Genomic DNA, 25,847 nt, shown 5'->3' on the forward strand with positions numbered 1-25,847 from the left:
GATTTTTAATCCAAACGGATAATGATGTAAAGCATGCAGCGCTTAACCAGGCTGAAGTCCATTGACAGAGCCATTGATTCAGAGAGGAATTTGGAGCAACTTCACACTGCATATCGACGCAGTCATCACATTCAGACTGTGACAACAGTCCGACACTCACACAGAACACATTCTGGAAACTCTGCGCAATGACATGCAGGACGTTTCGGAAAACGCGAAGAACCATGTAAGTAATAACACTGCAGCACTGTAGAAAACGCTAGTCAATGACAATGACAGCTGTGCACGCGCTCAGGAACGCTGCGTCACGAAATGGACTGTTTGAAAACAAACACTGTATACTGTATAGTATATACAGGCCTATATATATATATATATATATATATATATATATATATATATATATATATATATATATATCATACAGTAGGCTACTATACATTTTTGTACATTTAAAATATCATTTTGTAGCCTACAATAATGCGTTAAATTAAAATAATAATAAATTTAAATAGCCTAGATTTAGGCTAATTATAATAAATACAATGAAGAAAAGACTTAGCAATAAGTAGCAGTGGTGCTTTGTCAGATTTTGAATAAATTAAGCGACCGAAAAAGAACACTTGTCAGTTGAATGTAGGCGGATTTGTACGCAGAACACATGCTGTTTCAGGTCTGACCTCCACAGGCGATCCCGTGAGAAAATCCCCAAAATATATGTCTGGCAGATTCCTCTTTAACATCTCTTGAGTGTGCTGTTAAGAATCTTCATTCGATACAGTGTATTGAAATGCAAAGAAACGAAATAACAATCTTTGTCTGGTGACCTCGGATGCCCCAGTGGTTAGTAATGCCAAAACCAGAATTCTGAATGTAGCCAACTTCTTAAATACCAGAACATCTTCTGTGAGACTCAGCTAGACCCATTCACAAGCACAGCCTGGGTTAGAAATGATGTGGAATATACGGCACACATTTATGATACTTATGGTGCTTTTGCTGTTTTCATTTTTGGAGTGTTAAAGGGACATTATGTAGCAATTTCTCCCATCTAGCGGTGAAATTGTATTTTCCATTCAAACGAATTGTGCTCTCCAGCGCCTCGCTTTTTCAAATGCGTGTTGCATCTACGGTAGCTGTTATGTACCAAAAAGCTTTGACAGGATGTCTTCTAATAGCACTTCGTCGAGTTTTCCTTCGGGTGAACAGGTTTGTTATTTCAAACAAACTGCAACTTGACACGATGAACAAGCGAATGTTACAGAATGAATAATAACAGTGTAATGCAGGCTTTTAAACTTGCCGGGGCAGTGACAAGCGCCTCTCACTGCTCTGCTCCTCCGTTTCGGCTGCTTTCAGTTACGTGACGCTGGCTCTGAACGAAAACGCGTTGTGGAAACGCGTTGGCCTAGTACTTTTTGACCCTCTCTGCAATTATAGTTTTTCAAGATGCCGGAACTACATGGAAGCCTCCGTGGACCTGCCCGTCACATTTATATAAAGATAATAAATTCTTCGTTTACGAGGATAAGTCAGATAATTGGCAGAGGTATTTGTACACAATTGAGGACATATTTATGAATAAAAATATTGATTTTAGATAATAAAATACCTAAAAAACTACAAATTGTCCCTTTAAAGCCGGCATGAAACAGAAGTTGCTATAGTCTATTCTTCCATAAGTCTTCTCAAACAAGAAAAAATGTAGGGCGGGACTTGATTTTGTCCAACAGGAATTGATTGGATGGTTGTGGTTTGCTATTGGCCAATCTCATGTGAGTGACAGTTGCCCCGCTCTCACGCCAGTAAACAGCGAAGAGAAGAGATGTCACTAGAAAAGGGAGGGTAAGTTATTTTAAGTAAAGATTAGAGAGAGCACATGCATTAAAAACATAATGATATGCATGAATAAATCATTTTGATTATACAATAGTGCAATATTCCATAAAAAAATTACAGGCTGAGTCCGAAATTGCCCCCTATACTCTCGTAGAACCAAACCTGCAATGAAAGTGATTGAGGACTGATGCTTTAAAGTCACCATAGCTGTGTTTAAAATCGCCTCCTTTACCCTCATTCACTATTTCCTACATTACTCCACTAATATAGTCCATTTGAAGGAGTGAATGAAATCGAGTGACTGAATTTGGACACTTACTGCGCCGAAAGGGCTGCCGCTTTTGGATAGTTTGTGCTTGTTGTTTTTATAATCATTTGAAATTTATAGCAAACTCAGCAAACTCCAGTAGTAATGTAAAGATTTATCTTGAACTCTGTTGGAAACTAGCATGTAAAACTCAATTTAATAACCAATTAAAAAGGACTTTATACCTGCATGATATTACGCTGTAGCCACATTGGACCAGCAGTTTGGGAAAATGGATGGATGATTCATCTGGTCAGACGCGGGAATTCATTCTGCATGACCCTCACAGTGCATTATGGGTATTCTAGTTGTTGAGCGTACATCGGTTGTACACTCGTTATTGCGGCGCATTGTGGGATTGAATGAGTGCACTCGATAACGTCCACTATGTACACCACTACAAATGGCTTTCCCTTCAAATAATCCCCTATATTGACCTAAAACTGTAAATCAAGCATTGGCATTGTTTGCTTGTGGCTTATGATTAGAGACCTGTTTGTTTGTTTGCAAAAGTGCTGCATAAATCTTATGCTTGACCTTTAAATTTGCCCACCAATATATGTGGAGGCCCACCCAAACAGTAAATCCTGCCTACGCCCACGAGGTTAAGACATGTAACACATGGTGCAGCGATGACCTTCCACTGCAATAACCTAAAATTAATTAGCTAAACATTCTTAAACTCTTCTGACCTCACGGTTATCCCCCTCCACCCAATGCACTTTGTTCTTCGAGTGTTGAGAAGACACACATGACCTGTGTCTTTTATATGGGAACGAGCCTGGAGACCTCATTGCCTGGCTGTTAAGTATTGGAGGGATGAGAGGAATTAATCGTCTTAAGGAACGGGCCTTTCCATTGCTGTGAAAACAAGGTTAAACCCTGCAAATATTTGATGAATTACAACTATATGCAATTCATTTTTCACTCTCTGTAGAATAATAAGCAGGGATATGTTTTGATAGATAAATGAGGCCTGTGGAATATGAGGTTCAAATAAACAGTAAAAGCTTCATCTAAGAAAGTTTGCTGTTGGAAAGTTCAGTGCTCAGGTTTAAGTCAGACAAGAAACAGTGAAAAGTTATTGGGTTTACTAAGGCAAACATCGCTGTTGTTATTTGTATGTAACTGCATATCAGATATGTGCAAATCATTCATCCTGAATTTCTTTTCATTTGATTTACACCTTCTTTCATTCAAATTGCAATTGCAATTATCAGGCTATTTAATTCAGTTAATTCATAACATTAAACAGTGCTGGATTTAATCCACATTTGGCACTTAGTGTGTTAATTTAAGACCCTGAACATTGGTAAGAGTCAAAACCCATGAAGTGCATTTATGTAGAAGGCTGACAGATACATTCCTTTGCAAGATAAAAATTGTCATTTTCGGGTTCCGCAGTTTGCAAAGATTTCTGAACATCCGTGTTTATAGAAAACCGTCTCACATAGAGCGGTACCTACTGTTTGATTCCCATCGCTCACTGGGACATGAGCTGGGGGTCATGAAAACATTACGTGACAGAGTGAAAACTACTGAGAGTTCAGGGCAGAGGAAGGCGCTCATGTGAAGGAAGTGCTGAAAGCGAGATTCCACAAGTGGGCCTTTATAAAAACATCTGAAATGTCCAGCGGAGACTCCAGACCAGTGAGCAGAGGAACGGAAGAACAGATGTAAAAACATTGTCATTCCTTATAACTATAGCATCAGGAAAACACCAGACAATGTTAAATAAGCAAAACCTTTTTGTTCACTTTAAACATATGGACACAAAAAGTCAAAACACCAGAAGAATCAGACAACAAAGCAACATAGTTTAAGCTTGTGTGAGAAAGAATGATCTGCATCAGGAGAGCCGCAGGAAGAAACTCATGTACCTGCGTCTATAGAGTCATTTGACTGAACAAAAATATATATATTTTGAAGAACAGATCGTTTGTGAAAATGGTAAAAAGGCCCTTTATTTTGAAACTCATGATGTAGAGCTGTGGTGTTTAACCCTTGAGTAAGAGTTAGTGTTTTACCCATTTGCACAAGTGTGTGTGTGCATATACATTTATATATATTTATATACAAATATCTTATTAGCTGATCACATGGCAGCAGATCAATGCGTTTAGGCATGTAGACATGGTCAAGACGATCTGCAGAAGTTCAAACTGAGCATCAGAATGAGGAAGAAAGGGGATTTTAATGACTTTAAGCGTGTCATGGTTGTTGTTGCAAGGCGGGCTGTGTTTCAGAAACTGCTGATCTACTGGGATTTTCACACACAACTATCTGTTTACAGAGAATGTCTGAAAAGAGAAATATCCAGTGAGCGGCAGTTCTGTGGGTGAAAATGCCTTGTTGATTCCGGAGGTCAGAGGAGAATGACCAGACTGGTTCGGCTGATAGAAAGGCAACAGTAACTCAAATAATCACTCGATACAACCGAGGTCTGCAGAAGAGCTTCTCTGAACGCTTGACATTTTCTTGGCACACTCTTAGTTCCAATTGAGCAAATATATGTGTGTGTGTGTGTGTGTGTGTGTGTGTGTGTGTGTGTGTGTGTGTGTGTGTGTGTGTGTGTGTGTGTGTGTGTGTGTGTGTGAGTGTGTATAAAGTACACAGTACACCATCCATAATATAAAATAAAATATAACACTAGCTGCAAAAAAATATAATCATAGCCTAAAGAAGTGAAAAATGGATGCTGCATTATTTGTAATGCATTCAACCAGTATTAACTGCAGAACACTTGCTACTTTTCCCCAGCTCTATAATATAAACCCCAAAATATTTGACATTTTCTAAAATATGCATGATATATTAAAATATAGAACTGATAAGAATGTAAATGTGTACCTTGAAATGCAATGTAAGTCGCTTTGGATAAAAGCGTCTACCAAAAGCATAAATGAAAAATGTAAATATCACATATTGTTCTCTAATGCGTCTGTAATCGCCAATTAGTGCTTTTAGTATAAATAGTAATCAATATTTGGTTCCTTAGATGTTACCCGGAAGCACAGACAGTTTTTGACTGCACACATACACATATTCATACATATATATACATATATACGCACACGCGCACACACCCACACCATAAGATACCAGTACAAAGTCACACGTGCAATGAAGTTTGGCTGGAGAACAATGGCGATATGACGGAAATAAACCGAATCCATGGTTTTAACTGCAAATACGACTTGGACTTTCATGAATCAAACAAGGTAAAAGTGCATCAATTACTCAACCCCGGGACAGCACCTCAGAGGCTAAAAGTTTGGGCTTTGCCTCTACAGTGTCTTTTATTCATAATAAACTTAAAAGCTTTTTTGCTTAAGTTGGATTTTTAGCTTCATTGGAGCCTAATGTTTGTAACAAGATTTTCTTTAGGAACATCAATAGGGCTCAAATTTGACCCTATAGGTTAAAGTGGGTTTTTTTTCTAGGTCAGTAATTCATACCATGCCACAAATGATTAAATCATGTCCAGATGCTCCTGAGTACATTTCTGCAAGATTTTCTAAAGTGTCGTTTCTAATGATTTTAAGAACTGCCGACACACTGTGTCCAGCCATGGCGCAAAGAGCACGCTTCTGAATAAAGGTGTCACAGTTCTATCACCCTTGTCTGGGTTTTCTCTTGGTTTAGTGACAGAACTGTGACACTCCTGGTTTGTCATGCGTTTGTGTTTAGTCTGGTCTGTTGTGAGCACATGGCTGTCATGTTATTTCCTTGTGCCCTGTGCTCTCGTGACAATTGTCAAACCCAGCCCATCTTGTTATCTCATTATTGTTTAATTTTCCCCACTTGCCTGCTTTGTTACCCTCTTATGTTTGTTCCCGATTTAATCCCCCTGCGTTTGCAGTCCTGTGCTGGTTCGTTTTCTATGTATCCCTCGTGTTTCCTGTGCCTGCCTGAGATCGCTCTGGTTTTCTTCCACAGGGTAGTTTTGTTTGTAGTTTTGTATTGTTTCTTAATAAATATCCTTATTCTCTGCACCTGAATCCTCGCTTCACTTTGGACCCAACCGTGACAAAAGATCTGTAAAAGTTTCCAAAGTTTATGTGGGCCTTGTTCTTAGGTCATCCCCAGCTAACAGGGAATGTTCCCATAACTTTCACTAACGTTATGTAAATGTTAGTAAAAAACTTTCCTGAAATAATGTTTCTGGAACATTCTTATAATGTTTAAAGAGTTAAAATACATTCTCGTAACGTTGAGAGAAAAACGTTCTTAGAACAACGTTCATGGAACGTGCTTGTGATGTTTTGTTCTTGACTGATGTTCTCATAATGTTCAGTGAAAATGTTTTAAGAACAAAGTTCATTGAACAACCTTGTGATGTTCTCATAATGTTGAATGAAAACGTTATTAGAAAAATGTTCATGAAATGGAACGTCCTTGTGATGTAATATATATATTAAACTTTGAATGTCTATGAACTTCCAAAAAAATCACTTTTTTTTTTAAGTATTAATAAATGTTAGATAAACAGTCCATTTGATCTTTTTAATATTCAAAATATCCAGTTTTTAAATGTTTTAAAGAAAGTTCTGGCAATGGTCTCTTTAGATTATAAAATAAAACCTAAAGCTAACCTACAAAGAAAGTTCCTATTTGGTTCCCCAAAAAATAACCAAATGGGAATGTTAGAAAAACGTTCTGACAACATTTTTGTTAGCTGGGACCCCACCACAAGGGAAAAAAGAACACAAACTCAAAAATACAACCGCACACAAGTCAAATCTAACAAGACATGTGGAAAACAACACAATAGAAAAAGAAAACACCACAAAATTCTGTTCTGTTTAAATGAACCGTTTCATGTGGAGTTTCAAACATTTTGTCATTTTACAGTGATGCTTCTGGCTGATGAGAGACGGTTGTCCGCAGATGCAGGGTGTATGGACAAAACGTTCTTTAAAACACTTAAAAAACAATCATAAATAACATTTTCATAAAAGTTTAAAAATGATAGAATAGAACGTTTCCATAACGTTCACTAACGTTCTTTAAAGGTTTTGTAAATGTTTGGACAAAACGTTCTTAAAACAAAAAAAATGATGTTTTGAATGTTAAAAACATTCATAAAGAATGTTTTCATAACATTTCCAAAATTATAGAATGGAATGTTCCTCTAACGTTCACATAAGCAAAGAAAAAAAAAACGTTCTTAATACATTAAAAAACTGGACGTTTCCAAAGTTTAAAGTATGGTTTTAATAACATTTTCAAAAAAGTTCCTTTAATGTTCCAGAGGAGAATCAAAGAAAACCATAGTTAGTTTCTGACTCCAGACACCGGCTCATATTATTGTACAACACCACCTCCATCTGCAGTGGTTGCAACTTTAAAGGCATCTTCACTATGTCAATACGGATTAAATGTGAGACATAGATCAATGATTCTAGTACACGCAGACACGCACAAGTTCAGGTATGAAACATGACATGCTGCTCATAGGACTTGTTCTGTGTATATATGCTTTCATGGAATTGTGGTTTAGTTAATTATATGTAAGTTTTCTTGTATTTTGTAAAAGTTTTAATGTTGCATGAAGAATGTTTGATCATTTCTGACATGGGTGGTTTAAATGGAAGGTCATAAGACTAACCTTATATGTTCTGGCCTAGAGGGCAAAAGTCATGTGATGTATTGACTTTAGACTTAAAGTCATTGATGTTGTGAGTTTATCATGCCTATTTTGCTACTTGGTTCTGCATGTGATTTTACTGCTGAGACCTTATTTCTACCACGTTATCTCCCCATTTTGCCTTATCTAGTAACTCAAAACAAATCTTCCTTTCCCATCATCCTTTCTCAAGCTGCATAGAGGAGAGCAGATATGAAGCTATAGTTTTTTTGTTGTTTTTTTTACCTCACAAAGGTCTTTCTAATATCAACACTAATCAAGGAATGGAGGTTAGCAGAAGTATTGCTGCAAAAAAAGATTTTTTTTTTTAAGTTTTAAAAGTTATATACGGCTGCTCTGTCTCAGCTGATTTCACAGTGCTCGTCGATGTCAAAATGATTGAGATGGCCAATCAAATCAAAGAAGTGGGCTTTTTAAGTCAAATGTGATGCTTTATTTTTAATGGTGAAAGTGTATGGTAAGATGAAAGTAACTAAACATTTAATATTTGCCAGCTGTTTTAAGATAGAAATGTTAAATGACCCGCAGTAATATACAGTGATGAAAACTATTGAACTTTACTTGAAAACTTGAAAATATGGTATCATATACATGATTCATGCAATGCATAACTCAATGTAACAAGACCAAAAACGGTTTGTGTTTTTGACATATTGACATACGAATAAGATTGCATATTCTAAAATAAAATATTATTTGCAAATAGTTTAAATTGATTAGTTCACACCTATACAAGTAGACCTTTAACTCATACTGTAACGGTCACCAGCTGGAGTGCCCTTGAGAGCCACCAGAGGGCACTCCACAACAGACTATTGTCATTCCCTCACAAACTACATCTCCCATAATTCTCTGCTGGACTCATTAGCACTCATTGTTTTCACCTGTGTCTCATCTTGTTTGCTCGCCCTATATAAACCTGGTTCTTTTGTGTCATTCCCTGCGAAGTCGTGTTTAGTGTCACACTGCAATTCCAAGCATTCTCCTGGTTTTCTTTATCTTGCTTTTCATCTTCTGTCCGGTTTCCTCTGTTTTTGCTTTTGCCCCTTTACCCTGTTATTGTTTGGACTGATTACCCAGTGTTTATGTTTTCGACTGTGTTTGTGGATTGCGCTTTCAATAAAACTGCATTTGGATCCTCAACCTTCGTGTCTCGGAGCAGTTCGTGAAAAAACTTATTTTTCTTTATTCCCTTAAATCCTTTTTAATTCTTTTAATCCACCCCCCAAAAAAGAACATTGCATGTTCAAGGCATAACCACGCTTAATTTTTAATACATTTTTCAGAAAAAAAACACTTTGGCTGGGTCTGAAATCTCATACTCTCTTGAGTAGGTACTTACAGGTGAAACTCGGAAAATTAGTATATCGTGCAAAAGATATAATTTTAATGGTTATGGCTTACAGCTTATGAAAACCCCAAATTCTAAATCTCAGAAAATTTGAATATTACATGAAATCAATAAAAAAAAGGATTTTAAATACACAAATGTCGGCCCTCTGAAAAGTATAATCATGCATATGTATATAGGTCTAGTTATATATACTAAATATATTGGTTTCACCTTTATTTTGAATTACTGAAATACATGAACTGTTGCACGATATTCTAATTTTTTAGTTTCACCTGTTTTTTGAATAAGTTATTACTTCAACTGCTAAAAAAAGTATGTTCTAGGATGTGTAGTATGTAATAATTACATTTAAAATGTAAATGTAATCTGGACATACTACATACGACATGATATCATTATCACGTGACCTTCCAGCATCAGCTACGTCACTTCAGTCATTCATAAATCCTCTCCCGTGGCCTCATGGGATAGGAAAGTGTCGTATGCACACTTCAGAATCTTGCCGGAAGAAGTAGCTCATACAAGTACTGGTATTTGTACAGTTCTTTTGCCAAATACTGTTTTTTGCCTACTATATAGTAGGGAAGTATGTGATTTCGGATGTAGCCTTGATATTTTTAGGTAAATGTGTGAAACAATACAAAATATTTTGTTTTTCAAGTTGAAGTCTTTGTTTTGATTTAAGAATGTTTAGATATTTGTATTGGAAAACAAGATAAAAATATTGAGGAGGAAAATCAACTTAGATTGATTTTTAGAGAGAACTACATGTTTGGACATGAGTTGTTTGTGTTTTTGATGAAGCAATCGGGCCCTATTTTAACGATCTAAGCGCATTGTCTAAAGCTCATGGCGCGAAGCACTTAGGCCACGTCCGAATCCAATTTTGCTAGTTTAACGATGGGAAAAATGGTCGGCGCTCCCAGCGCATGGTCTAAAAGGGTTGTCCCTATTCTCTTAATGAGTAATGGGTGTGTTATGGGCGTAACGTGCAATAAACCAATCAGAGTCTCATCTCACATTCCCTTTAAAAGGGAGTTGCACTCGCACCATGGCGGATTCATTATTTACATGACAGAATTTGCAAGCGTAAAAACTGAACACGTCCCCTGAGAGTAAATGAATCTGCTCGTGCGCGAGGTTAAAGTGCAAGCAGACCATCTACGGGACAAGCCGGATTCCACCATATCTTTATTTACATAATATTAATCTCTTACATTGTAATCCTTTTATTTTTAATATTTGGCTATAGTGTGTATGCTGCTGCGCAAATGCATCTGCTATTTAAACAACGTTACGCAGAACGTGAAAATGATAACTGCGTCGGGTTGAAACTAGCAAAAAACTCTTGCGTCGCAGAGCCTGGCGCTACATCCCATGGTGCGAAAGAGGTGTGCTGATTATTTTCTAAACGATTTCGATATCTGATTTTTGATTTTATTAGATGTTCCAGTAGGTTCTTTGAGCCTGGATGATATGTTGTCCGCTGGTTCACCAGGCTGTCTTAGGCCCATTCCACAGCTATACGAAACAAAGCCCCATGCAGCATGGGTCACTGGGTCGTTGCACCAAGTTTCCTCTTGTTTTCTTTGACTACTGTGGCTCAGGTGATAGTGGGATGAGGACAATGGAGCATGGAGTGTTTTGAGTGGATGTCAGGATACTCCTTCCTCAGAAGGTTCTGCAGGAAGACCCTGGTCATGCCTGTAGATAACAATCAGGGATGTAGGGTCGCTCATGCTTGCGTGCTTTCTCCTAACGCGAGATCCATGAAATCTGCTAGTTTTTTCTAATCTTGTTTGAGAAAACATCTTTATCTGACCATGCTTTCGTTCCAGTTTGTTATTTTCTGTTATATCATTCTGGATTTTCAGTTTTCATAAATACCTGTCCAGAACAATTAATCAAGTACATTTCAATGCAATTCAATTCAAATTAATGCAAATTTTAATGGATAATTTAATAATTGCACCACAAATTCTATCTTTGATCATGGTACAACATAACTCTGGGGTAAAAAAGTACAAACTGCATAAAACAAGTGGAATTACATGGCCAGCAAGCAGGCATACATAAATCTAGGAAAACAATGTCTCATGACCGAAACATACTAAAATAAGATTTGTAAGTAGAGCGGGGGATTCATCTTCATTTGTTTATACTTATTTATTCCTACGGATTTATGAGGAGCTTCAATGTCATTTCATTTATATTTTAACATCTTGAAAATGGTCAAATAATCATGCACATTTACTGCATAGTCTGCAACTTGATCAACAATGAACGTACCACCTAAACCCGGTATACAAACCTTTATATCCTAGCAAGCAATCAAACTACTTACAGGTGAAACTCGAAAAATTAGAATATCAGAATATCAAGTTATAATTTGAAAAGTTTTGCATGATATTCTAATTTTTCGAGTTTCACCTGTATATGAGCCCATCCACACAGCTGGGTGAATGTTTTTTTACATTTTCTAACTGAAAATGTGAGTGGTATTGTGGTCGGTTGGCAGGTGTTGATATGCATTTCCTAAAGTTTGTAAGATGTTTGGGGTGTCACCCCAAGATCTTTTGTTGTTGAGTTGCGAAGGAATTTTTAATGCATTGTCATGTAGGCGTAGGGTGTTCTGGTTTACAGTAAATATGTCCTCTAAGTAGACACAGGCTGAGGCGTGTCCGAGCGGCTCTGATTTCATTTCACATGACAGAGAGATTGCTGCACTGCCATGTGCTCAGCTCCTGTTCCTCTGTCCTGCCAGGTGCGTCACGTAGGCCTATACTGCACACAGATTCAATGTGCCTTCGGGCACGTAAGAGCTCCACATTCAAAATCAGGTATTCATTTATGACTCCCAAACAAAGCTCCATGCTTGCCACATATATTCAAAAGATTTAAAAAATAAAATGCATATGACAAATCTATTTTAAAAGAAGATTGTCTTTATAAAAGCATTCTATTTTGAGTCATTGAAATTTGAAAGTCATTTACTTTCTATGGAAATTCCATATGTTACTCCACTTGTCTTGTACAAGTTAATCTTCGTTACATACTCACCGTACATAGTACCAGAAATTTTATATATATGTATATATATATATATATATATATATATATATATATATATATATATATACTCAACAACAAAAGATCTTGGGGTGTCACCCCAAACATCTTACAAACTTTAGGAAATGCATATCAACACCTGCCAACCGACCACAATACCACTCACATTTTCAGTTAGAAAATGTAAAAAAACATTTACCCAGCTGTGTGGATGGGCTCATATACAGGTGAAACTCGAAAAATTAGAATATCATGCAAAACTTTACAAATTATAACTTGTGCATGATATTCTAATTTTCCGATATATATATATATATATATATATAGGTAGAAAAGAATCACCCCCCATTAAAATAATCTAATTTTGTTGCTTTGAAGCTTCAAATGAAGACGGACACAGTTTTTTTTTTATCTAGCTGTATTTACTCAGTGGAAATTATAACATAAAAGTGAAAGATATAACACCAACATGCCAGAAAAAAATTAAATAAAATATAAAAACAGAATCATTGAGTTGGAAAAATGATTATAACCTTCTGTCAGTATTTTGTTGAAGCACTTTAACTACAGCCTTTAATGTCGGGATATATCTCAACTAACTTTGCACATCTAGACTCTCTACTTTGCAGAACTGCTCACGTTCAGTTAAATTTGATGGTGACTGTTTATGGACTGCAGTCTTCAAGTCATCCCACAGATTGCCATGCAAGGACATTCACCTTTTTCCCTTTTCATGCTGAGCTAACACTTGATCACAGTTGAAAGTCAAATGGCTTTGCGTGGCATTGAGAAGGTGATTAGCTACACCTTATGAGTTTACAAGTCATTTTTAGGAGGGACTCTTTTTCTAACTCAGTGATTCTGTTTTTTTGTTTTTTTCTGACATGTTGGTGTTATATCTTTCACTTGGATGTTATTAGTTGAGTAAATACAGCTGGATAAAACAAAAACTATGTCCATCTCCATTTCAGGCTGCAAAGCAACAAAATGTGATTATTTTAAAGGGGGGTGATTCTTTATCACGATATATATACTTTTTACTGATTGAATTCAACTTTCTTTTGCAGCACCCCTCTTTCCAGATCAACTGACCTTAGAAAAATAGTGTCAGTAATTTGTTTCATAAAGATGATGACTCACATTTACCCTTCAAATTTCTTACCCTTAAATTTTCTTTCATACCAATTGACCCTTCGCAAAGACCCGCCCCCTTAGTTACTGTCGCTATGTCCGACAAGCTACGCCGCTCTCACGCACACCATGTTCTCACGCAGTGAAAAATACATGATGAACCGATCATCTCTTCCTTCTAGTTCATTTATAGTATCAAATAAACATGAATGAACATAAGAAGGAATGTTGTTTTAACCGCGGAAAGGCGTCAGTATATTCAGTTTTTCAAGTTCAAATCCTCCCATGTTAATCTACTAACTCTCCTGACTGCTTTCGTGCTTTGTCGGACAAAATGGCAGATGGCGAAGTATGATTGGTCAGATCACCTGTCAATCAAGCTCCCTGCAAAGGGTCAATTGCTTGTTTTTTTAACAGATTATTTCCATCCAAAGTGACTTATATTATTTGAATTTCCATAACACTCATCCTGGAGCAAACAGAGCTTATGACCAGTGAACGGCACAATCACTGAGTCATTTCATTCACCCTTCATCTCCTGGATCGGTATGACTTGATCTGGTCCGACACCAGGTTGTCGCTGTCTGGGTTATTACTGAATGGAGGCAGTGTATAGCGGTGAAGCCTCTTGGCCGTCAGTCTAAATGCTACAAGTTTGTTGCACTCATTTTAAAGCCGATGGTATCAAACAGTTGTCCTTCTGAGTTATATAACCAAGAGGTGCTTGTTTTTGTCTCCTCTCATTTTCTCTGGATGTTTACTTGTTAAACCTTATATCCATGGAGGGAATGTCTCAGTCAAACCACAGCTGGTTTTAGACTAGACAGGGTGTAGGTGGAAGCGGTCGGACTGTAAGTGCAAACAGAGTCTAACCACATAGTTATATTCAAGCGGCAGCCCAAAAGAACAGAACACAGTTGCCAGTTCTATTTTAAAAAATACAAATTCATCTGACACAGAACCCAACCTACAGACGTAAACAATACAGAATGCATTCAAAGTGCTTTGAAAATGAATATCATCTTGTTTACTGGACTCGTCTGTTAAATTGTATTTTAAATGGAATCACACAGTGGGTCTAAAACATGAAACGACATTTGCAAATTTAAAATGCAAGTGTATTTTGGCACATTTAGAATTGAGTGTACCATGAAAAGTTCCTGTTTGTATACAAGAATGGAGCCAGACCTGATAGGGATTTTATTAAAATGGTGACAAAATGTAATCAATGTTAAGTTGTTTAGATTATGACAAACACTTTCTCTTTACAAAAATATCCACTGAGGAATTATGCAAAATAAGACGATGAATGTGTATTGAGTGTAAATATATCAGTATTGAATTCATGTTGATTTCAAATAGTAATTTGCAGCATATAAAATAATCAATACCTAATGCAATTCTTATATATTATGTCATGCTTTATTCACTTTTAGAAAGACTTTTAAATAAGAATACATGATCACACTTGCCATATTTATAGTGCAGGATGCAAAGATAAAATAACAGCAATAATTGAACATCATTTTGCAATCTGAGTTCAGTTTAGATAACTTCAAACTTCATCAGCACATGATAGTGACAGAAAATTGCAGACAACTGAAACTGTAGCATACTGTAGACAAAACAGTAGACAAAAAAAGTAGACATTGTGAGCTCCTCTGAAAATCTCTGTTCTGATGGGAGCTGTGGAATCTCACATGAAGGAGTGCATCTCCACACTACAACAAAACAACAGATGTTTGTCATTGTCAACAGGCAAGGCAAAGTCTGTTGTCACATGCAACTCATTAGAGAGAGAGAGAGAGAGAGAGAGAGAGAGAGAGGGTAGATGTCTAAAGAAATACAGTGCATTCAGTTCGCTGAAAGATTGAAAGACATCTATTTTACAGAAGAATGTATTTAATGAAGATCTGGATTTCATATTTGTGTGCAAATGTGCAGTTTGTATTTCACTTCAGTTAACAGATGATCAGTATCTGATAGGATGGAATAATTATTTATGTTCAGAGATTTAGTCACCATGAAATCATTATTTTGACAGTTTGTATTTTTATGGAATATTGCATTATTTATTATGAATAATTTTTTGACATTTTTATTCATGGGCCCTCATAATCTATGAATCAAAATAACTTCCCCTCTCTCTTGTGACATCTCTTCTCTGTTTACTGGCGTGAGGGCGGGGCAACCTGTCACTCACATGAGATTGACCAATAGCAAACCACAACCATCCAACTAATTTCCTATGGACAAAACCAAGCCCCGCCCTACATTTCTTCTTGTTCGACCAGCCGTTTTAAGCCGACTTTAACTTATACACTATCAGTCTAAAGGTTGGACATATGTAATGATTTTTATTATGAATACTGTTTTCCACATTGTAAAAATGATAAAGTCAATTAAACTGAAATAACATTAAAAAAAACCTCAAATGTAAGAGAGTTTTGAATTTGTGTAGATTTCAGGAATCAATTCTCTCAATGAACCTCATCGGATGCTTTATTATCAGTTATTCGTGACACTTGAGCTGCTTTTTAGTTTCTATCTTCACTATCCATTCCAACTCAGTCATTTATTTATTTATAAATAAATAAAATATAGTCTGTCTGTGAATTCATAAGTAAGCAGAAGTCTTTGTCAAATGTCTCCAAACTTTTGTACTGTACGATATCCTCCTGTACCCAGAAATAGACTTTGGTCCTCCGTATAGAAGACATTATATTTTAGTGAATTTCTCTGACAACATACATGTCACAGTACGGATGTCCTGTGAATTATGGAAAGAGCACATTCAGGGCTTTTTAGAGATATTAATTGTTTGGAAGTTTCACCACTACATCAATGTCTCCTTGGTCTTTAAAAATGACTGAATATTCAAATTTCTCTTATGGAAATATTATATGTTTTAATTATAATCAACATCTCAGGAAAATGTTATGGAGTTTCAAATCAAAATATGACTTTCTGTTACAGAACAGGGCATTGATTTCATACACGTCCACCAGGACTTAAAGCATGTTTATCAGGCATTTTGAGAGACACACGAAGTGATAGGGAAAAAAATTATATATCAATATTCTTAAATATCAGTGATTATTATGAAATTGTTGCCAATTATTACTCCCATTATTAGTTATTTTTTCATATGTTGCCGCAAGTACATATTAAAGGGTTAGTTCACCCAAAAATGAAAATGATGTCATTAATGGCCCACCCTCATGTCGCTCCAAGCCCGTAAGACCTCCGTTCATCTTCAGAACACAGTTTAAGATATTTTGGATTCAGTCCGAGAGCTTTCCGTCCCTCCATTGAAAATGTATGAACGGTATACTGTCCTTGTCCAGAAAGGAAATAAAGACATCATCAAAGTAGTCCACGTGACCTCAGTGGGTTAGTTAGAATGTTTTGAAGCATCGGAAATACATTTTGGTCCAAAAATAACAAAAACTACAACTTTATTCAGCATTGTATTGTCTTCCGGTTCTGTTGGGGATCCGTGTTCACGAGTCCGCAGTGACGCTGATGACGTAAGACGCTGCTGACGTGTATCTGGTGCGTCCGTGTATTCGGGTTCAAATAAATATGGCTGGGCAAAAAAATGCAAGTCTTCCCCTGTGTCGAAATCCTTAGACATGTTTGTGAAGATTGTTTTGTTTCCAGCGTGCGTCTCCCTCAGACTGTAAACGAAGCTCGAGCGCACCAGACACACGTCAGCTCGTCTTACGTCAGCAGCGTCACTGAACGCGGATCCACAACAGAACCGGAAGACAATACAATGCTGAATAAAGTTGTAGTTTTTGTTATTTTTGGACCAAAATGTATTTCCGATGCTTCAAAACATTCTAACTAACCCACTGATGTCACATGGACTACTTTGATGATGTCTTTATTTCCTTTCTGGACAAGGACAGTATACCGTTCATACATTTTCAATGGAGGGACAGAAAGCTCTCGGACTGAATCTAAAATATCTTAAACTGTGTTCTGAAGATGAACGGAGGTCTTACGGGCTTGGAGCGACATGAGGGTGAGTCATTAATGACATCATTTTCATTTTTGGGTGAACTAACCCTTTAATATGCAATTGAAATAATTGAATTGAATGGGATTACCCATTTATTGCCATTTTATATATTGCATAAAGTATGGTATCAATTAATTACGTTAATATCTTAATATCTTTCATAACATAGTTGATAATCATCTTCATATACAGTAAAGTTTGATAAAAAAATCCTGAATCCTAAAAATTGGTTGGTGAATAAAAAACAAACCTCATTGTTTTTGTCTACATGTCATTTGATGAACGACTTACAGAGGACATATGAATACATTTTTTTTCATTTGTTTCACTAAACAATATAATGGCATGAAAAAAATAATACATTAAAAAAACTTTTTTCTCTGTCTCAGGAAGATATAACAAGTTTTAGTCCTATACCTTAAATAATAAGATATGCCTACAAATCATAATTTAATTTAACAAAATTTGTTTACGTTATTGTTGAAATGGTAAAGATCAAGTACTATCAAAGTGTTGTAGCCTACTAGTCATCATCACTTGAATGTGTGTGTGTGAATTTGGGACAGTCCCTCTCTCTGTCTCTCTCTCGCTCTCTCTCTCTCAGTCCACACATTTCTTCAACACTGCGCACGAGGTAAGGGCTTGATTTTTCCAGTTCAACTCACTCCAGAGTCACATATCTGACTTACACTTGTAGTGCTCGAGTTACTGTTGTTATAGTTCTCGGTTGAATCCTGTCTTTTCAAAAACCGACTGTACAAAGTCTGCGGTGTTTTTATGCGACCCCCGTTTCCAAGCTGAAGCACGTGGTTCTACGTACAGCATTGTATTGTTTTAGCCTATACGTTGAGCGGGAGAATTACATTAAAATTAAATTAATTAAATTTAGCGCCAATTTATTAACGAAGCTATAATATTCTTAGTTAGAAATGTTATGTTTAGTGTAAGGTGAAATCTAAATTGGTTTGTGACCTGAAATGTAGGCTAAGTAGAGCCAAGTGAAATTATTCTATGAAGTATCTTTGACAGTTTTTTCAGACACGCGACTTTGCCGCCAAATATGTATACGGAAACTACACTATCGTTTTGCTTATTTTCTTAGAATTCAGATTTGTGTTGTAGGCTACATTGTCTTTCAAACTACAAAAGCACCATACGAGGAGCAAACAACCCATGTGCTGTATCTCATTCTCTGATTCTGTGTAACGTTATTCAAACTGCTGCGTGATCTTTGAACTTTGTGGTCATCTATAAGCTAGTAAACTCTTAAAAATGCTTCCTTAAACTGAAGTTTTGTTGTTCTTTGTGAAATGTAATTTAGCCAATAAAAGATAACTAGTTTTGATTTTGCCACATTTACACACCACTAGGAAAGGGTTATTTGTTGATGTTTTGGGTACTGATGGGGAACGTTTATGATAAAAATAAACCACCTGCTTTGACTCAGTTTTAATTAAAGTCTTGCTATCTGTGGTGTTTAGTTGAGTTTCTTTAAAGTGTCTTGTTGCTTTTGTTCGTGGTTTGGACAGTAGACGTTCATTGCACTTCTCATCCACTCTCACAAATCTTTAGATGAGATTCATCTGAGCTGTATCATGGATCGAGACAGTGGGCTCTCAGTAGTACTAGCCTATAGCCAGGAAATGTTCTTAATGTAAGTCATGTGGCATGCGTGCATGGCATGCAACTCAGGTCATACACTTGTGCATAAAAAAAGATCAAAATCTAGGTTGGTTTCCTGAGTGGTATTGCAGCTGCATTAAAAAGTTTAATTTATTAATGCACAAGCCTGGTTTAATTGTAAAATATTCTACATTATTGTAAATGAAAAAAAAATGTAGTTGTCTTTCTAAACTTGCATCATAATGCATTAACCCTTACATGGCTTTCCTTTTCTTTTGACATCCCAAAAAAACCCCACTTCCAAACCTTCAACTCAGTCTGTCTAACTCAGAAATGTATCATATTAAGGAAGTAAAATGGGTTGTGAATGTTGTTTAATGTTGTTTAAAGAAAACTAGAGCTGTGGATTTCCAACAATTTTATTTGAGGAGCAATCTTCTCAAACAAGAGATTGGAGTGGTTTTATAGAGTTCTGTTTTTGCAGGAAACATGGCACAAATAAGCCAATATATTGCAATCGCACTTCTGCCTTTTTAAAGCCTGGGAAAACTCAGACGAACTTCCGGCAAATTTAGATTTGCTCTGCAAGTTAGTCTGGTGAAGAGCCCATTCAAGCTCATTTCCAATCTCTCCAAATCGAGGCACCAATCACAAACATTGAGGCGGGCTTTGCAAGATGACGATCAATCTGATTGGTTTTAGGTCTATCCAGTAGTGCCCTGCGGCATTTGAGCGACGTCCGTTTCCAAAACGAGGCAGCAAACACAAACGTTGAGGCGGACGTTATAAAGGTTACGATTGATCTGATTGGTTTTAGGTCTATCCAATTGTGCCCAGAGGCATTTGAGCGACGTCCGTTGGTGACGCCCCTTTGGAAGCGAGCTGTGAATGAACCTTCCCCAGACCCTAACTCAGTTACGACTGAGAAGGGTCTGGTTTTTACCAGGCTAGCCTTTTTACACACCATTAGGAAAGGGTTGATGTTTGGGTACTGATGGGGAATGTTTATGGATTAAAATAAACCAACTGCTTTGACTCAGTTTTAATGAAAGTCTTGTTTTCTGTGGTGTTTAGTTGAGTTTCCTTCAAGTGTCCTGTTGCTTCTGCTCGTGGTTTGGACAGTAGATAAACGTGCCATAAAGTCAAACTCATGCCTTTCTTGCTTTCATAATAAATTCCTTGTGGATGAGAATAGAGGGCAAATTAAATGGCCTTTAGGAGTTTCTGGTTCTTGAATGTTATCCAGAAGAGAAATCAGGCCTGCCGTCCAGCTGCGATTTAAAAGGAGTCAGGGAAAATAAATGTAATCGTGGTCTGCTGTTTTTCTGTGACCGCCTTAAACCCATGAGTTTCTCAGTGAGAGAAATTGGGCGTTGTTTGGAACAGGCAGGTTTTACAAAGAGGCTTTTATTGAGATTATGCATTTTTATGGTGCTCATAGTAACAATTGTGAAATTCTGCCAGGTCTTGGTTGAGGAACTGGGAACGGTTTCTTATCCTAAACTTAGGCTATTCCATTAAAGTAAATAAACTGATTTCATGGCGTTTAAACGTCGTACGGACTGTCATTCCAAATCTGATTTTTGTGCATATCCGATTGGAATCCGATCAGATTTAGCAAATGTGTACCGCAGAAAAATCACATGAAATGCGTTTAAAAAAAAAAAATGTTTTTCATGTGCAAGCAAGCAAGCCAATTTGATGTATATAGCACTTTTCCAAAAAAAAAAGCAGTTCAAGTGCTTTACAGGCACAAAATTTAAAAGAAAATACAAATACATGAAAAATACAAGAATAAAAATTTATAAGGAATTATTAAAATGAAGAAACAACTAGGGCTGCAACTAACGATTATTTTGATAATCGATTAATCGGACGATTATTTTTTCGATTAATCGATTAATCGGATAGAAATTAAATTAGATATTTTTTTTTATTATAACTAAATAAAACCGTAAATCAGGGTATTTATGTGTAAAAGTGTACTTTAAAAAGTGCAAAAGCCACACATTGAGTTTTACTAATATCAATATTTGCATTGTTTTTAATGATAATTGCTGATGGCAAGTTGACAAACATGATTATTGTTAAAAAAATGATATCCAACATATTATGTTTTAACACAATTTTTGTTAAAACAAATTTACACAGACATGTTGTTCAGATGTGAATATCTGAACTAAAAACAAACTAAAAACATCTAAAATATATAATTCATTTAATTTTTATTTAAAATTAATTATATATAAGGAATATAAGGATAAAGAATATAATATATTATATATAATATATAAAAGAATAATATAAGGATAAATTGATTAAATAAATATAGAAAGACTGAAAACAATTGTGTGAACGTAGAGCCGCAGTAGATCGCGTTTGAAAAACAATTAAAACTTAGTAGACAAATGCAATAAAAAGAGAACGGAATGGAGGTAACGTTACCCAGCAAGCTAACAGGCTTGAGTAAAGGACAGGAGAAATTATGCATTAGTGCACAAGCATTCGCTGAAAACCACTGAGTACAGTGACTAAAAAAACAATATTTTACTGCTGCTGTTATTAACTGCCTTTATATTTAGTGTAGGGCTGCAACAACTAATCGATAAAATCGATTATAATCGATTATGAAAATCGTTGTCAACGAATGTCATTATCGATTAGTTGGTCTGCTTACGTCACGGGGAGCGTTTACTGGTACGCACACACACGCAAGGTCTCTCTCCCTCAGGCGCTCTGCCGAGCGCGCGCGCTACACGGTTTGGAGTAGTCTCTTCTGTCTCGCATGCGCGCTCTTGCTTGCGCGCTCTAGATTTCGGGAGTTTGAACTAATTCGCGGGCATCAGGGAGCCGCAATCAATATGCGGGAGACTCCCGGGACTTCCGGGATCTTGGGATGTCTGTATTTTGTCTCGAGCATCAGGTTGCGCAATCAGTTCGCTCGCAACGTAAGTGATGGATTAAAATAGCGCTACCGCAGAAATAGGTTAAATTAAAACGGTCTTTACAAAGCGAAGCATTAAATATAAAGGCAGTTAATAACAGCAGCAGTAAAATATTGTTTTTTTAGTCACTGTACTCAGTGGTTTTCAGCGAATGCTTGTGCACTAATGCATAATTTCTCCTGTCCTTTACTCAAGCCTGTTAGCTTGCTGGGTAACGTTACCTCCATTCCGTTCTCTTTTTATTGCATTTGTCTACTAAGTTTTAATTGTTTTTCAAACGCGATCTACTGCGGCTCTACGTTCACACAATTGTTTTCAGTCTTTCTATATTTATTTAATCAATTTATCCTTATATTATTCTTTTATATATTACATATAATATATATTATATTCTTTATCCTTATATTCCTTATATATAATTAATTTTAAATAAAAATTAAATGAATTATATATTTTAGATGTTTTTAGTTTGTTTTTAGTTCAGATATTCACATCTGAACAACATGTCTGTGTAAATTTGTTTTAACAAAAATTGTGTTAAAACAATATGTTGGATATCATTTTTTTAACAATAATCATGTTTGTCAACTTGCCATCAGCAATTATCATTAAAAACAATGCAAATATTGATATTAGTAAAACTCAATGTGTGGCTTTTGCACTTTTTAAAGTACACTTTTACACATAAATACCCTGATTTACGGTTTTATTTAGTTATAATAAAAAAAATCTAATTTAATTTCTATCCGATTAATCGATTAATCGAAAAAATAATCGTCAGATTAATCGATTATCAAAATAATCGTTAGTTGCAGCCCTAATTTAGTGCTTCGCTTTGTAAAGACCATTTTAATTTAACCTATTTCTGCGGTAGCGCTATTTTAATCCATCACTTACGTTGCGAGCGAACTGATTGCGCAACCTGATGCTCGAGACAAAATACAGACATCCCAAGATCCCGGAAGTCCCGGGAGTCTCCCGCATATTGATTGCGGCTCCCTGATGCCCGCGAATTAGTTCAAACTCCCGAAATCTAGAGCGCGCAAGCAAGAGCGGGCATGCGAGACAGAAGAGACTGCTCCAAACCGTGTAGCGCGCGCGCTCGGCAGAGCGCCTGAGGGAGAGAGACCTTGCGTGTGTGTGCGTACCAGTAAACGCTCCCCGTGACGTAAGCAGACCAACTAATCGATAATGACATTCGTTGACAACGATTTTCATAATCGATTATAATCGATTTTATCGATTAGTTGTTGCAGCCCTAGAAACAACATTAAATTACAAACATTATGAATTATAGGAAGGCCAGACTAAAGAGATATGTTTTTAATTTAGACTTAAAACTATTATATTTTCAGCACGTCTTACTTCTTCTGGAAGGTTATTCCAGAGACGAGGAGCGTAGCGGCTAAAAGCAGCATAACCAAATCTTTTAGTTCCACTGTGTGGTACTGTTAAAAGTAAAGAGGATTTGAGAATCCTTACAGGTTCATATACTGTAAGCATTTTTAAAAGATAGTCTGGATCCAGTCCATGCAGTGCCTTATAAACTAATAAAAGGTTTTTAAATTCAACACGAAAACTAACAGGTAACCAATGTAATGATTTTAGTATAGGTGTAATGTGTTCTCTCTTCTTGGTCTTTGTCAATGCTCGAGCAGCAGAGTTTTGTATTAATTGTAGTTGATTAATTGTAGTCTTTGGTAGACCAGAGAGGAGGGCATTACAATAGTCAAGCCTGCTAGTTATAAATGTATGCATTAGTATTATTTTAGCAATGTTTTTTAAATGAAAAAATGCTATTTTAGTAATATTACATACATGCGCCTTAAAATTAAAATCAGAGTCAAAGACAATGCCTACATTTTTTGCCATTTGCTTGTATTTAATCCCAGGATATTTAGTTTAGGGGTTAATTTTTCTCTCTGTGCTTTTGATCCAATTATAAAAACTTCTGTTTTGTCTTTGTTGAGTTGTAAGAAATTTTGCGACATCCAGTTGTCTTGGATGCAATTTGCAAGTGAATCAATTTCGTAATCTATTTAAGAGAATCTGGTGATCCACTGTATCAAACGCAGCTCTCGAACCAAGCAGTACCAGAACTGAAGGCCAATTTCTATCTAAGTTTATTCTTATGTCATTTACTAATTTAATAAGAGCTGTCTCTGTGCTATATGATGGATTTCTAAAACCCGACTGAAAGCACAAACAAAATGTGTTTAACTGATTAAAAACAAATTTCTCTAATATTTTACTCAAAAATGCGAGATTTGAAATGGGTCTATAATTACTATGAGTTAAAATATCTGAATTCCCTTTTTTATGTACAGGTTTCACTAGGGCCAATTTAAGATCACACGGAAAAATGCCAAGCTGTAGTGAGTGATTTACTATCTCAAGGATATCATTAGATATTGAATTCAAGATAGATTTAAAAAGAGAGGTAGGAATTGGATCAAGACAACAAGTGGATGTTTTCAGTTCTGTTACTGTGGTTTCCTATTCAAATCACATTTCTGGAAATCAGTTTTAGTCTGACCGCTCTGATCAGAGTACACGTGGTTTATGTGACTTTCTCACTCACGTTAACATTAGAAGTTGTTATAGGAAACATGCTGAAAGTCGCTGCAGAAACAAGGTTGTGTTGTCGCAAAGTGCCGAACAAGCAGAAAATGGCGATATAACGGAGACACATTTTGAAACCGGCGAAGATGACAGCACGAAATAAAGACGCTCATAGCCTTTATTTAAATAGTTGAACTACAATTACAAACCAAGACAAGTAAACCATCAGTAATAAAATAAAAAGAAACTAACAAATTGCAAATGATAGCACAAATAAATACAACAGAATAAAGAGACACAATAAACATGGCTTTAAGTTTTTTAGGTGGGTCTAACAGTATTCAGGTAAGAAATACTGCACAAATGAAAGTAATCAGATGTAAAATAACACTGGACAGTTTTCATTGTAAAAATGAAATGCAGGTTAGGCTAATGCTTATAATTAAAGTTACGAAACAAGATCAGCGAGTCTTTTGTTCTTTGATTAACAAACATGACAGACAGCAGTAGGTTTATTAGGCTGCTGTCACTTTAAGAGCTCATGCACGGATCCAATATACTGTTACACAACATGCGTTTTCTCTTAAATATTACTGATATACTATAACTGAATACTCATCAAGACGGGCATTTGAAATAATTTTGTTTGTTTTTGACCGTCTAATTGCAATAAGCCACATAAACTAAGTCAATTTAGTACTCTCTCGATATATTTGAGGCGGCTTTATGAGAGCACCACTTACAGTAAATAGATCAGTGGTGCGCACGCTTTTGGTGAGAGCTCGAAACCTGCAGGTTTTACTAAAATTATGCCCAATACAAGCACTATTCAACCGGAGTGTATAAGATGAGTGAGTGACAGGAGGCGGGGTGTGTGTCAGCTCGCCGTCGGAGAGAAGATAGAGAGAACGCGCAGCTGGTATCGGGGTATCGATACTGCAGAAAAGGAGAGTATTGCTACTGTTCCTACGTTTATCCTACACATTGTCATGTTGTAAATAAGACAGCATCTGTATTGTAAAGCCCTCCATGTTGCGTTGTTGTTGTTGTTTTTGGTGTATACCTGCCAATGCAATGTCATTGCCATAGAAACCAATGCAAATATTCTAGAAAACGAAAGAGCACCATGGGACACACAAATCGGATCTGGGGTGCGTTTCCCAAAAGCATCGTTAGCCAACTATGGTCGCAAGTTCCAATAAACTCTATTGGTAACGACGGAACTTGTTGTGACCATAGTTTGCTTTGGGAAACGCACCCCTGAATGCTGGCAAAACACAATGTGGACAGTCAATTTTAGATCAGATTCAAATTAGATACACAAATAATCAGTGTGTCAG

At 36.4% G+C, this 25,847-nt stretch overlaps 1 protein-coding gene across 4 annotated transcripts in view; it reads left to right on the plus strand.

Annotated features, from left to right (window-relative positions):
* The window catches only part of slc29a1a (solute carrier family 29 member 1a), a 44,269-nt gene continuing 18,422 nt past the window's right edge, over nt 1-25,847 (plus strand). Inside the window, exons 1-2 of one of the 4 annotated variants that reach the window (XM_077217479.1) lie at nt 101-226; nt 18,950-19,031. The gene's annotated coding sequence lies outside the window, so the exon portion shown is untranslated. Of the gene's footprint in view, nt 227-17,909; nt 18,012-18,949; nt 19,032-25,847 lie in introns of those variants that run through there. The other 3 variants (XM_077217478.1, XM_077217476.1, XM_077217477.1) reach the window with 3 other exon arrangements.

The sequence above is a fragment of the Siphateles boraxobius genome, unplaced genomic scaffold (genome assembly GCF_051911475.1).
Source record: "Siphateles boraxobius isolate OS27281-9 unplaced genomic scaffold, OSU_SipBor_1 73, whole genome shotgun sequence".
Lineage (NCBI taxonomy): Eukaryota > Metazoa > Chordata > Actinopteri > Cypriniformes > Leuciscidae > Siphateles > Siphateles boraxobius.